This window comes from Rhinichthys klamathensis, unplaced genomic scaffold (assembly GCF_029890125.1).
Source record: "Rhinichthys klamathensis goyatoka isolate OS25496 unplaced genomic scaffold, OSU_Roscu_1.1 h1tg000068l_1, whole genome shotgun sequence".
NCBI classification, from domain to species: Eukaryota; Metazoa; Chordata; class Actinopteri; order Cypriniformes; family Leuciscidae; genus Rhinichthys; species Rhinichthys klamathensis.
This window is the reverse complement of record NW_026606611.1, coordinates 64,399-76,692: the sequence shown is the minus strand read 5'-3', so window position 1 is coordinate 76,692 and position 12,294 is coordinate 64,399.

Sequence of the window (12,294 nt, the reverse complement as noted above, 5' to 3'; positions counted from 1 at the left end):
AAGCGACTTACAACTGAGGACTAAACCAAGCGAGTCATCGTGAAGAGGCAAAAGCAACGCAAGAAGTGCTCAAAATACAAAGTTCAGACATAGCTCGGAGTAGCATAAGCCAGGCAAGCGAGGATTTAGAGGAAAGGATTTTTTTTTATTTTTTTTTTATGTTAAGTGCTCCCGGAAGAGATGAGTTTTCAGTTGTCTTTTGAATGTTGTCAGGGATTCTGCATTCCGGATGAGGGTGGGGAGATCATTCCACCAGCATGGAACCGTGGATTAGAATGTTCTGGAGAGTGATTTTGTGCCCCGCTGTGATGGTACCACGAGCCGTCGCTCATTGACCGATCGTAGGCTTCTGGTAGGGATGTAGACTTGTAGTAGTGAGTGGAAGTAGGAGGGAGCTGAACCTGTGGTCAATCTGTAAGCAAGCGTCAAAGCCTTGAACTTGATGCGAGCAGCGAGTGGTAGCCAGTGCAGAGAGATGAACAGAGGAGTGACGTGGGCCCTTTTGGGCTCGTTGAAGACCAGACGAGCTGCAGCATTCTGGATCATTTGTAGAGGTTTAGTTGCACATGATGGAAGTCCAGCCAGAAGAGCATTGCAGTAATCAAGCCTAGAAATGACCAGGGCCTGGACGGGAAGTTGTGTTGCATGCTCAGTTAGGAAAGGCCTGATCTTCCTGATGTTGTGCATAGCAAACCTGCATGATCGAGCTGTCTTTGTAATGTGGTCTGTGAAGGTCAGCTGATCATCAAAGATTACTCCAAGATTTCTGACCGACCTTGATGGGGTGATTGAGGATGAATCTAGCTGGATAGTGAGGTCGTGCTGTAGAGACGGATTGGCAGGGAGGACGAGAAGCTCAGTCTTTGCCAGGTTGAGCTGCAGGTGATGTTCCTGCATCCATGCCGAGATGTCCGCCAGACAGCTTGAGATCCGTACAGCTACTGTGGGATCATCTGGTTGAAATGAGAGGTAGAGCTGGGTGTCATCAGCATAGCAATGGTAAGAGAAACCATGTGCCTGTATGATAGGTCCCAGTGATGTGGTGTAAATGGAGAAGAGTAGCGGTCCGAGAACTGAACCCTGAGGAACGCCTGTGGTCAGTTGATGTGCTTTGGATACCTCACCTCTCCATGTGACCTTGAAGGACCTACCTGTGAGATAGGACTCAAACCAGTTGAGGGAGGTTCCAGTGATGCCCAGTGATGAGAGGGCGGACAAGAGGATCTGATGATTCACAGTGTCGAAGGCAGCAGACAGGTCCAGGAGGAAAAGAACTGATGATTTGGAAGCAGCTTTTGCGATCCGCAGGGCTTCCGTGACTGACAGCAATGCAGTCTCAGTTGAATGTCCTTTCTTGAAGCCAGATTGGTTGACATCCAGCTGGTTGTTCAGAGACAGGAAGGATGATACTTGGTTAAAAGCAACTCGTTCAAGTGTTTTCGCAATGAATGGTAGGAGAGAGACAGGTCTGTAGTTCTCTAGAAGTGATGTGTTTAATGATGATTCTTTAAGCAGAGGGGTTACCCGAGCCTGTTTAAATGCTGTAGGGAAAATGCCAGTGTGGAGGGATGAGTTGATAATGTGTGTGAGAGCTGGTAGAAGTGTGGGAGAAATGGCTTGTAGAAGGTGTGAGGGGATGGGGTCTAGAGGGCAGGTGGTAGGATGACTGGAGAGGAGAAGTTTAGATACTTCTTCCTCGGTTAGTGGAGTGAAGGAGGAGAGAAGGTTATTGGCTGTGGGAGAGGTTAGTCTGGGTTCCTGTGCTGAGAACTGACTGCTGATAGTGGTAGTTTTGTTAGTGAAGAAGTTAGCAAAATCATCAGCAGTTAAAGAGGAGGTGGGTGGTGGTGGAGGTGGACAGAGGAGAGAATTGAATGTCTTGAACAGTGAACGTGTGTTAGAGGCGCTGTTGATCTTGTTGTGGAAATATGAAGATTTTGCGGCGTGAACATCAACAGAGAAGGCAGAGAGCAGAGATTGATACCTACTGAGGTCAGATGTGTCTTTTGATTTGCGCCATTTCCTCTCCGCTGCCCTGAGCTTGGTCCGGTGTTCACGAAGAACCTCAGATAACCAGGGGTTAGAGGGAGTGGTGCGTGCTGGCCAAGAGGAGAGAGGGCAAATATTGTCTAAAGAAGAGGTTAGGATTGAGCATAAAGTATCCGTTGCAGTATTCACATCCAGAGATGAGAAATGTGAGGGTGAGGGAAGAGAAGATGACACAGCAGAGGAAAGATGGGATGGAGAAAGTGAGCGCAGGTTTCGTCTGAAAGTAAATGGTGGGGAGGTTGGTGGAGCATGGGTATTGAGTTGTAGATTGAAAGTAATGAGGAAATGATCTGAAACTTGGAGAGGTTTCACCAAAATGTTGTCTGTGATACAGTTGCGTGTGTAAACCAGGTTCAGTTCGTTGCCTGACTTGTGAGTACCGGTGGTGATGAGCCGTTTGAGATCGAAAGAGGCTAGGAGAGAGATGAAGTCTGTTGCATACGGCTTCGCTAGGTGAATGTTGAAATCGCCAAAGACTACAAGTGGGATGCCATCCTGAGGGAAAGAGGACAGCAACACATCCAGCTCTTCTACAAAGCTTCCCAGTTGACCCGGGGGGCGATAAATAACTACAATATGGATCTTCATGGGAGTTGTAAGTGTAATAGCATGATATTCAAATGAGTTGTTATTGCATAGAGAAGAGAGAGGTGAATATTTCCAATTGTTAGAAATGAGAAGACCAGTGCCCCCACCCCTCCCAGACTGGCGAGGGGTGTGAGAGAAAGAGAAGTTGTTAGAGAGAGCAGCAGGGGTTGCTGAGTCTTCTGGACGGATCCAGGTCTCAGTCAAGCCCAAGATATTAAGAGTAGAATGAGATGCAAAGGCTGGAATGAAGTCAGCTTTATTGACTGCTGATTGACAATTCCATAGACCCATAGAAAGAGTGAGAGGTGAGTGTGAGGATGAGAGAAAAGGGCACAGATAAGCAGTATTGCGCTGCCTTCTGTGCGTGGTGAGAGAGCGTTGTCGAGAGACAACAGGAATGTGTTGAAAGCACATAATGATAAAGGGAAATAAGATAAAGGTAGGAAAGGAAAGGGTGAAGAAGATACTTTAAGTGCCTTGCAGGTGTCCTTGCTCGGTGGAGTCGCGCAGGTAGAGTCGCAGGTCTTTACCCGAGTCGGTCTTCACACGAGGAGGCTGAACACGAGGAGGCTGAACACGAGAGCTGAATGCTTCCGCTGACGCTTCCGCGACAGCGCGCACACTACATAGAAATAATGCTATCAATCGTCTGAGTGAGGACAGCTGTGGTAGTCCTTGCAATTAGCACAGCGAAAGCAAATATCCCGACAATGGCCCAAATCGAAACTAGCTGTTATGAACAGCAATACTTAAGTGCTACAATAACAAACAGACTACAACCCTTAAGACGGCAGATATTCAAAATAGGAACGCGACTAATTAAAATAAAGATATTTAGTGAAGATAAAAATTACAAAGAAGCAAAGAATCGAAAATAGCCCTACTTACTTGACAAATGGTAAACAGAGCAACAGGAGAACTGGATATTAAGAAAAAACAGCTTACGCGCTCTTGACGTTCTCGCCGAGTGACTGCTTGTCCTGGTTTTCACCTGAATTTACTTCTAATTTATATCTGCTTTAACAGCCCTTGCAATTAGCACAGCGAAAGCAAATATCCCGACAATGGCCCAAATCGAAACTAGCTGTTATGAACAGCAATACTTAAGTGCTACAATAACAAACAGACTACAACCCTTAAGACGGCAGATATTCAAAATAGGAACGCGACTAATTAAAATAAAGATATTTAGTGAAGATAAAAATTACAAAGAAGCAAAGAATCGAAAATAGCCCTACTTACTTACTTACGATTAAAGGCACTATTTGAAAGGATTAAATAATTTATTTTTAGGTTATACAGTATGCGAACTTATTTTAAAAAGTCCCATCATGTTGATTGAACAAGTACTGGATAACATTTAATTCAAATGAATGCATTATCATTTTATATATATTTAAATATGCTAGTTATTAAAATCCCTGGGAAGCTCGGCAATATCTTTGATACCCAGGTTCCTGAGTCGGGCAGGCCACACTTTAAACATGGCGGAGGGGAAAACGATTGCTGTGACTGCTATTTTTTAATTATTATTGTTTTTTTAGCCTTGTCTGATCATTAAAGTTGTGCAAATTTACATATATGAATAATCATTTGAAGCATATTGTATGTTTTATACACAGCAAAGGTAGCCTGTATTTGTAGCATGTAATTCTAGATTTCCATTAGACGAGAGTAGATGTTAAAACTTCATGCTGATTTGTACTCGGCTTTCGCCAAGATAAGCAAAACTAAAGGTGATGATACACAGGGCAACTTTTTGAGCAATGTTGCCGGGCAATGTTGCCGTCAACGGGCAACCAGGTGAGACACAGGGCAACTAATTAGGGCAACGGACAGATGGCAGCAGCCAATCAGAGAGGAGCAAATATATTGCCATGGAGACCGACACCACAAAGATGGATGCTGAAACTTTTGCAGCTGTCACTGTTGTCTTGGCTTCTTCAACAATTATTTTACATAAGTAAGTATCACTTATAAGACAAAACTTTAAAAATAATTTGCCAATATTATTACATAAATTAATTCATATTACATGCATACATTCCATCTTTTTTCTTTTTTCTTTCAAAATGCTAGTAGCCTATAAAGCATTATTAATGACTCAAGATTTTTTATTAAATGAGGCTAAATTACATTGTTGTTATGGAAATGCCATATATATATATATATATATATATATATATATATATATAGCATATCACTGTGCCATAACATGTTAGCAAATTAATCGGGTAACCTTTTAATTTAAATCATTTTAGCAAAAAAGAAAAAAGGACATGGACCAGAAGATGGCTGCTCAGGAGGAAGAGGGGGTGTTACAGCCAACTACTGAGGGAGCTGGCTGACGAAGATGCTCCTGGTTACAGAAACTGGTTAAGAATGGGGCAAAACACATTTAACAGTCTGTTGAGCCTGGTGGAACCATCATTAAGAAGGCAAGACACCGTGATGAGGGAGGCAATACCTGTTGGAGAGAGACTGGCAATAACATTGAGGTACTTGGCCACAGGACAGACCTTCTCCTCTCTGGAATACACATTCCGGGTTAGTAGGCACAGCATTTCCAGGATTGTAGTCGAGACCTGTGAGGCTCTTTACAAGGCATTACAACAGGATTACCTCAAAGTACCATCCACAGAAGAGGAGTGGAAACACATCTCCACCAGATTTGAGGAGAGGTGGAACTTCCCACATTGCATTGGTGCCTTAGATGGCAAGCATGTCAACATCCTTCCGCCACCAAATTCAGGGTCCCATTACTATAACTACAAAGGTTTCAATTCAATAGTTCTCATGGCTCTAGTAGATGCGGACCTGAAGTTTATTTATATTGATGTAGGGACAAATGGCAGAGTTAGCGACGGGGGAGTTTGGGCCAAGTGTGGGCTGAGCCGGGCATTGGAAGACAACACATTGAACATACCACCACAAGAAGACCTGCCTGGACGTCAAACCCCTGTCCCTTATGTTGTCGTGGCAGATGAGGCCTTTGGTTTGAAGCCATGGATGATGAGACCATACCCAAGGACACAACTGGATAACAACAAGCGAAACTTTAACTACAGGCTCTCTCGTGCACGTCGTTGTGTTGAGAATGTTTTTGGAATCTTGGCAAACAGATTCAGAGTTTTTCGCCAAGCAATCGCAGTGGAGCCTTCAAAGGCTGTGATAATAACAAAGGCAGCATGTGTTCTTCACAATTACCTAAGAACTGAATCCCTTACCCGTTACACCTACACACCTCCCAGTCTCGTGGATCAGGAGGACACAGAAACGGGTCGACTTATTCACGGAGCTTGGAGGGAAGAACCAGAATGTATGCGCCCTATTGCAGCTTCCTCAGACAGAAATTCATCTTTGCAGGCAAAACAAGTGAGAGAGGAGTACTGCAGCTACTTCAACACAAACGGGGCAGTAAGCTGGCAAGAGAACGCAGTGTGTTGACTACTAATTCTTCCTCCACACTGCCACACCCTCTACCCATCTGATTAATACAGTATGCAGGATACAAAAAGATGATATTGAATGAAATGCTACAAAAACATTTTGTTTATTTTTATTTTCCGTTCAACCACCCAAGCAAATGCAAAATATAAAATACACAATGAATAAGTTAAATTACTATTAAATAAGTTAAACAGATTACCATATATACTAATATACACACTACATACAAAAAGATAATAAATAAAACGTTACAATCAAATACATGTTTTGTGTTTCATTTTTAATTCAGCTACCCTGGCAAATGCAAAATATAAAATAAACAATGAAAGTTAAATTACTATAAATATACTATAAATACTACTCCTCATCTTGGACAGAGTGAGCCAACTCAATTATCTGCCTTTTCAGCTTCTTCACCTTGTTGTCTGGCAGGCTTTCTAGGCAACTTTCTAGGTAATGTAAAAAGCCAGTGTGTGGTGAGGAGGCCTTTCTTTTCAGGAAACCCATAGCATACTGCATGGCCTCTGTAGCTTTATCAATTTTTTTCTTTTTGGGCTCAGACACAGATTTCTGGCGTTGGGGTTGAGGTGGAGTTGTAGGAGTGGATGTGTATGTGGAAGTGGAAGGAGAAGGAGAAGGAGAAGATGTGATGTTCTCTGGGAACTGGGATGTTGAGGGAGCAGACAAAACGGTTGTTAAATTGTCAGAACTTTCTTCAGGGGTGCAGGGGTCACGGAGAAAGGACAGGATGTAGTAATACTTCCACTTGGGGAGGTAAACCTCTTCAGCTCCAGCCCCTGATTTGCTGCTCTTCAGAACCATGCCGTGCTCCCGCAAAAATACAGTACGGAGGTTTTTAAATTTCCTCTTGATATCTTCCTCTGAGGAAAAAATGAACATAATATTGTAACATAAATAGGTGATATCACATAGTTAAAAAAAATATATATATATTTTATATATAACTATATTATGAAGCAATGTGGAATCAACTGTATCAATTACAGTCATGGACACAAGTTAAGACTGCCCTTAGAAAATTTACTTTTTTCCTTCTGAGCATAATGATAGATCAAAAATTATTTTGATCTGTTCTTAAGCCTTTGTCCATGACTAACGATGTAAAAACTATGTTGTCGATAAATACTACCTTACTACAACAACATTATTGCAATAGCCATTAGAAGTTCAAAAAATATGCAAAAAGCAATTTTCACAACAGGATGTACCGGTTATAACTTGTTGCTCATCTGACAGTTGCTGACAGAGTGTCTGGAAGTCCCTTGTTTTAAGGTCCCGGTGTTTATACAGCTTTGCCTTTGGGTTCCACAAATAGTCGTGCTCTGTATTTACAAGGACACACAATACGAGACGGTGATGTTAGACAAACACTGTTTCAACTTTTTTTCTTTAAGTCAGTGGTTCTCAAACATTTTAGAGTGGCGTACCCCCGATATTTGCCCCCTTAATCAGTTTTTCAAGTGCATTTTTTGCCTTTATAGAATAAATAATGCTTTAAATAAAAAAATGATAGAGAAAATATACTTCTAAATATTAAATTAAAACCGCCAATAGGTGGCGGTAAGTCCCTGTTTTTATGAGTGAGCCATCGATTCATTCCTTAGAAACGAACTGTATTTATGAATGAATCATTGACTCTCACGATTTGTTCAAAGCCGCAGATTCGTTCACGAAACAACGCTGTGTTGGAGATGCATAACAGTTCTGCAGTGGCTTTTGTTGAAACTATTATTTCGTTGAAAATTTTTGTTACAAAAACTGACAATACTGTTTAAAATGAACATCACTTAATATTACTCTTCCATTTGTTGAATTGTTGTATAAAATCGATATCACATTTGCAGACGTGTGGATATTCGGGAAACATTGTATTCTTGCTCGTATAATGACCAACATTAAAAACAAGAACTCACACAAGGTATGTTTTTGTATCGAAGAGAGTTTGAATCTTAAATCGATCTCTATGCACGGTTTGTGTTTATAACGTTACTTGTTCTTCATGCTAGTAAGTTAAGTGCTAAATCCCCACTTTTACAAAGGTAAATTGTAGAGAACGGCAGTAATGTAATTTGTGCGATTTGCTACGGTAGTCGACTCTGCACGCAACCTGGACGCTGCTTTTGTGGATGCAGTCAGTTTTTATTGGATGTCATGTATTTACGACATTTTACCTGCTAGATATAACGTAACATTACATTATTTTAAGGTGGTGTAGTAGAGAATTGTAGCTACCTTCTCTGTCACCTCACGTAGGCTACCCGCAGTGGTGCGCGTACATTACCTCAGTTTGAGAACCACTTTTACAAGTGAATTGCTGAGACACAAGTCTGGGTATCTAAAGTTAGTTACTATAACTAACGTTATGTAGCAAATTCACCTCACGTTAGCTAAATCCCATAGAAAGTCTATGGAGCGGTGGTCAAAAATATTCGATGTATAAATTACAACCTGGGCACAATAAATTGGACATCTATTGGTATTTTAAGCATTAAATTAAGCAAAATTTCTGTTTTGGGTTGACACATGACAACTTACCAGCATAAAAAGATATAAGCTGACGCTCCTTTTCTTCGCTCCACTGCCGCTGAGAGGCCGCCATGTTGTTTGAAAATTTTCTGACTTTTCAACTTTCGTCGACTAGCCCACGACACCTCAAGAGGGCTCGACAATTGTCAATTAATGTTTTTATGGTTGTTAATGAATGGGATGCAAAATATAATTTTGGCTTTAATTAGATTTCCCCAATAATTAGGCAAGAAAAAACCTGGTGTCCTCCATGATTCCTGTTCTTTCCGACAACGAGCTCGTAATCACATACATGTAACAACTTCAGAAGTGGAAACTAGGAAATTTCCGATAGAGTGTGAAGGCAGCATTATTGCGTAGTCGTCCTGGAAAGTTGATTTCAGAAGTATTTATTTATTTATAACATGATGGGTGTTCATGTGATTTTGGTCAGAATAAACTTGACACTTTGGGCAATGTCATATTTCTTTCTTTCCTTCCTATTTGATCCCCAAGAAATGTAGAAAGTGTATTTGTTGCTATTACAACAAAATGATGTATGCATATCAGCATATTAGACTTGTGATTGCACAGTGAATGCTGGGAAATGTAGTTGTCACGCAAGCCTGTCACATTATATGATGTGCTGATACCAGAACCATGATCCTAATTAGCTCAGTTGAGCGTTTGTTCCTGATGTACTTGTTACATCATAATGCTAATATTAGTCTCTCTGTTTATCCCGAGGTTTACCGCAGTCCGCCGTATCCAGATCTGATGAAGGACCTGAGCCTGGACACGACGACATCGCAGTCCTGAAGTTTCGACTAGTATCTCCAAAGCCTCCATCCCTTCACCTCTGTACAGATAAAACGTTGTCCGGTTCTGGTTCCCGTGGCTACGCGGAAGCGATAAATAATTTTTTATTATAAACGTTTAAGGTCAGACAAGTAGTTTGTCGAGGGTTGGTTTGTAAAGGACTACACGCCTGCGCACATTCAAACGCGCACACCTAGACTAAACACGTGATGCGCATGTGCACGCCGTCGGCGTTTTCACAGGTTTGCGTTTTTGAGGTTTGCGAAGAGATAACCTTTTTTTCAAAAAATTTCAAGGCTTGCACCTTGGAATCTATGTTTTGTGCGGCTGGAGCGCATTGAGTGTTTTCTGTTAGAACGGTGTCGTTTTAGCGGACCCTAAGTTAATAACTAATGATCTTTGCAACGGAAGTGAACCAATCAATCAAAACTAACTTTAACTGGACAATAACTTTATTCTAGAGCTGCTGTAAAGCCAAAACAATCTCTGTTACTGTAATTTCCTATTATCACTGTAAAGCTGCTTTGAAACAATCTATATTGTTAAAAGCGCTATATAAATGAAGGTGACTTGTCTTGACTTAAATTGGCTAAATGAGCAGTGCCTTCTGGAAAGCTTTATAGTTATTCTTCATCATAAAATGCATAAAACACAACGTACAAACAAAACATTTGAATAATTATAATTATCAAAAGGAATACATACAAAGGAAATTTCTGTCATCATTTACTCACCCTCATGTTCTTCCAAAGTTGTATGGCTTTCTTCTGTTTCTTCTGTTGAAGAATATCCTGGCCACTAGTCAATATTCACTCATTTTACAGATTATTATTTTTATCCAGATTGGTATAAATAAATATATAGTGCTTTAACAGGATTCAGTCAATAGCCTATATAATGAAAGTGAATGATGATTGGTGCTGTCAGTCTCTAAAATAGCAAAGTAGCACCATAGTATCATTAAAGTGTTCAATCATTCAAATTGTTTTAGTGACTGGCTGTGTAAATGCTCACAGATTTTTTTTTAATGAACTGTTACTTTAAGAACTACGACACTGATATTTGGAGATTGAACTTTTGCTCTCCTCATGTCTTGAATGACAGGATTTTATGCAGCTTATTTTTTTACTTTTGATGTGTTGACCACTGTTCTTAACCACTGTCAGTCATAACAATTAACTGTCAGGTTTTAATTAAATCACCCGCCTCACACAAACACTTTTATTGTGTCTCAGGGCAACTTTGCGGATTCAGATTCCAACTTAATTTAAGAAGCGTTTTGTCGGTGTGTTGAAATATGGAGCATTCTGATTTGAAGGTCAAGTCTTGCGTTTTGCATTTTTCTATTCATTAGAGTTTCACAGTAAATTGGATTTTTAATTAAGCTGCCACTTTAATTAAAGATGTCAATTTGATGACGCCTTAATACTCCCATGCCACGCGTTTCATTAACAGCAATAAAACTGTCAAACATGGAGTTCCAGAGGACATGTACCTCATATCTCTCTCTGTGCACATTAAAATATCGGTTATTATTACCCATGAGCCTTTCCTTATAGTTCAACTGAATGTGCGTGGGTGTGTTTATCAACATAATATCTCCTCTGCCTCTATTTCTGAATGGAAATTAACTCTTAGGAGGTTTAACTAATTTATTTCAAGGAAGCTTGTGCACCTTCACGGCTGTTTATGGCATATTAGAAAGACGACAGCAGGTCAGACAGCAGCGAGTTTGTTCATTTCCAGTGTTGCAAATATTATAAAGAGCTTTAGCTTTGGCCACAAGAGAAAGAGCTGAAAGGTTTTTAAAGGCACAAGCAAATAAAACAAAGTCAGAGAAATATTAGTCATAATTATTTTCTATATTAATGCACTAACAGTAGATAATAAACCATTGTTGTGGTCTGTGCTATTTACAGCGCGTTTCTGTATTTGGTTGTGTGGTGAGTATTTATAGCACACATGTGTTGTGAAACTGATGAAGATGTTTTCTTAATTTGCGGGTGTTTTTCTATTTGCATTTGTTTTCTTCAGTTGCAGCGCATTGAGCTTTTTCGGCCACCGTACCTTTTACACTATAGGCAGCAAAGTTTTATTGAAAGCTGATTTTGCCAGCGTTGAAGTACCCCTTTAAATTATCAGGTTATATTCAAATCAAAAAATATTGTTTAGCATCATTGAACTAAAAACACATTGATTTATTCTAACAACCAAATTTGTGTGGGTTAAATCAGGTAAAAGGTGCTTTTGAAAGTAACATTAGCAGATTACAACTTTTTACAGTGTGTATGAATATGATAATCATTCACTACAACGGTACCGTATCAAAATAACATGCTATTACCGTCTGATACCATCACTGTGACATAATACCAGCACAGTACTTTTGTACTATAAGTAAGCGTAACTTTGTCTCACAGCAGCTGTATTATTTGTCTGAGGGTGTTTCTCCTTTGCTTTTGATGTATTATACAAACACACCCGTTCAATATGGCTCTGTTGTTGAGGTGGGACGTTTGCCATATTCTTGCATGGCAAATGAATTACACATGTGAGCGGCAAACACAGACTCTCCCAGCACAGCAGACAATAATCTGTCTGTTTGAAGAGACCATTACATTAGTAACCCATCAAGCCCTCAAAGGTCAGGATAATATTCGCCGTATATAATAAAGACAAATTGGAACAGGATGGTGTTAGAAAATTCCCGAGAGCTGGATCTCAAAATGCTGTCAGTTAAAATCTCCTGTGTAACTTCATCTGTATCCTGTGGGTAAACATGACTTCCGATCTCCCAGAAGTCTCAAGGCCTCTCCATTCATAAAAAAAAGGACTTTCTTTGGTCTTAAATGCAGGACAAAT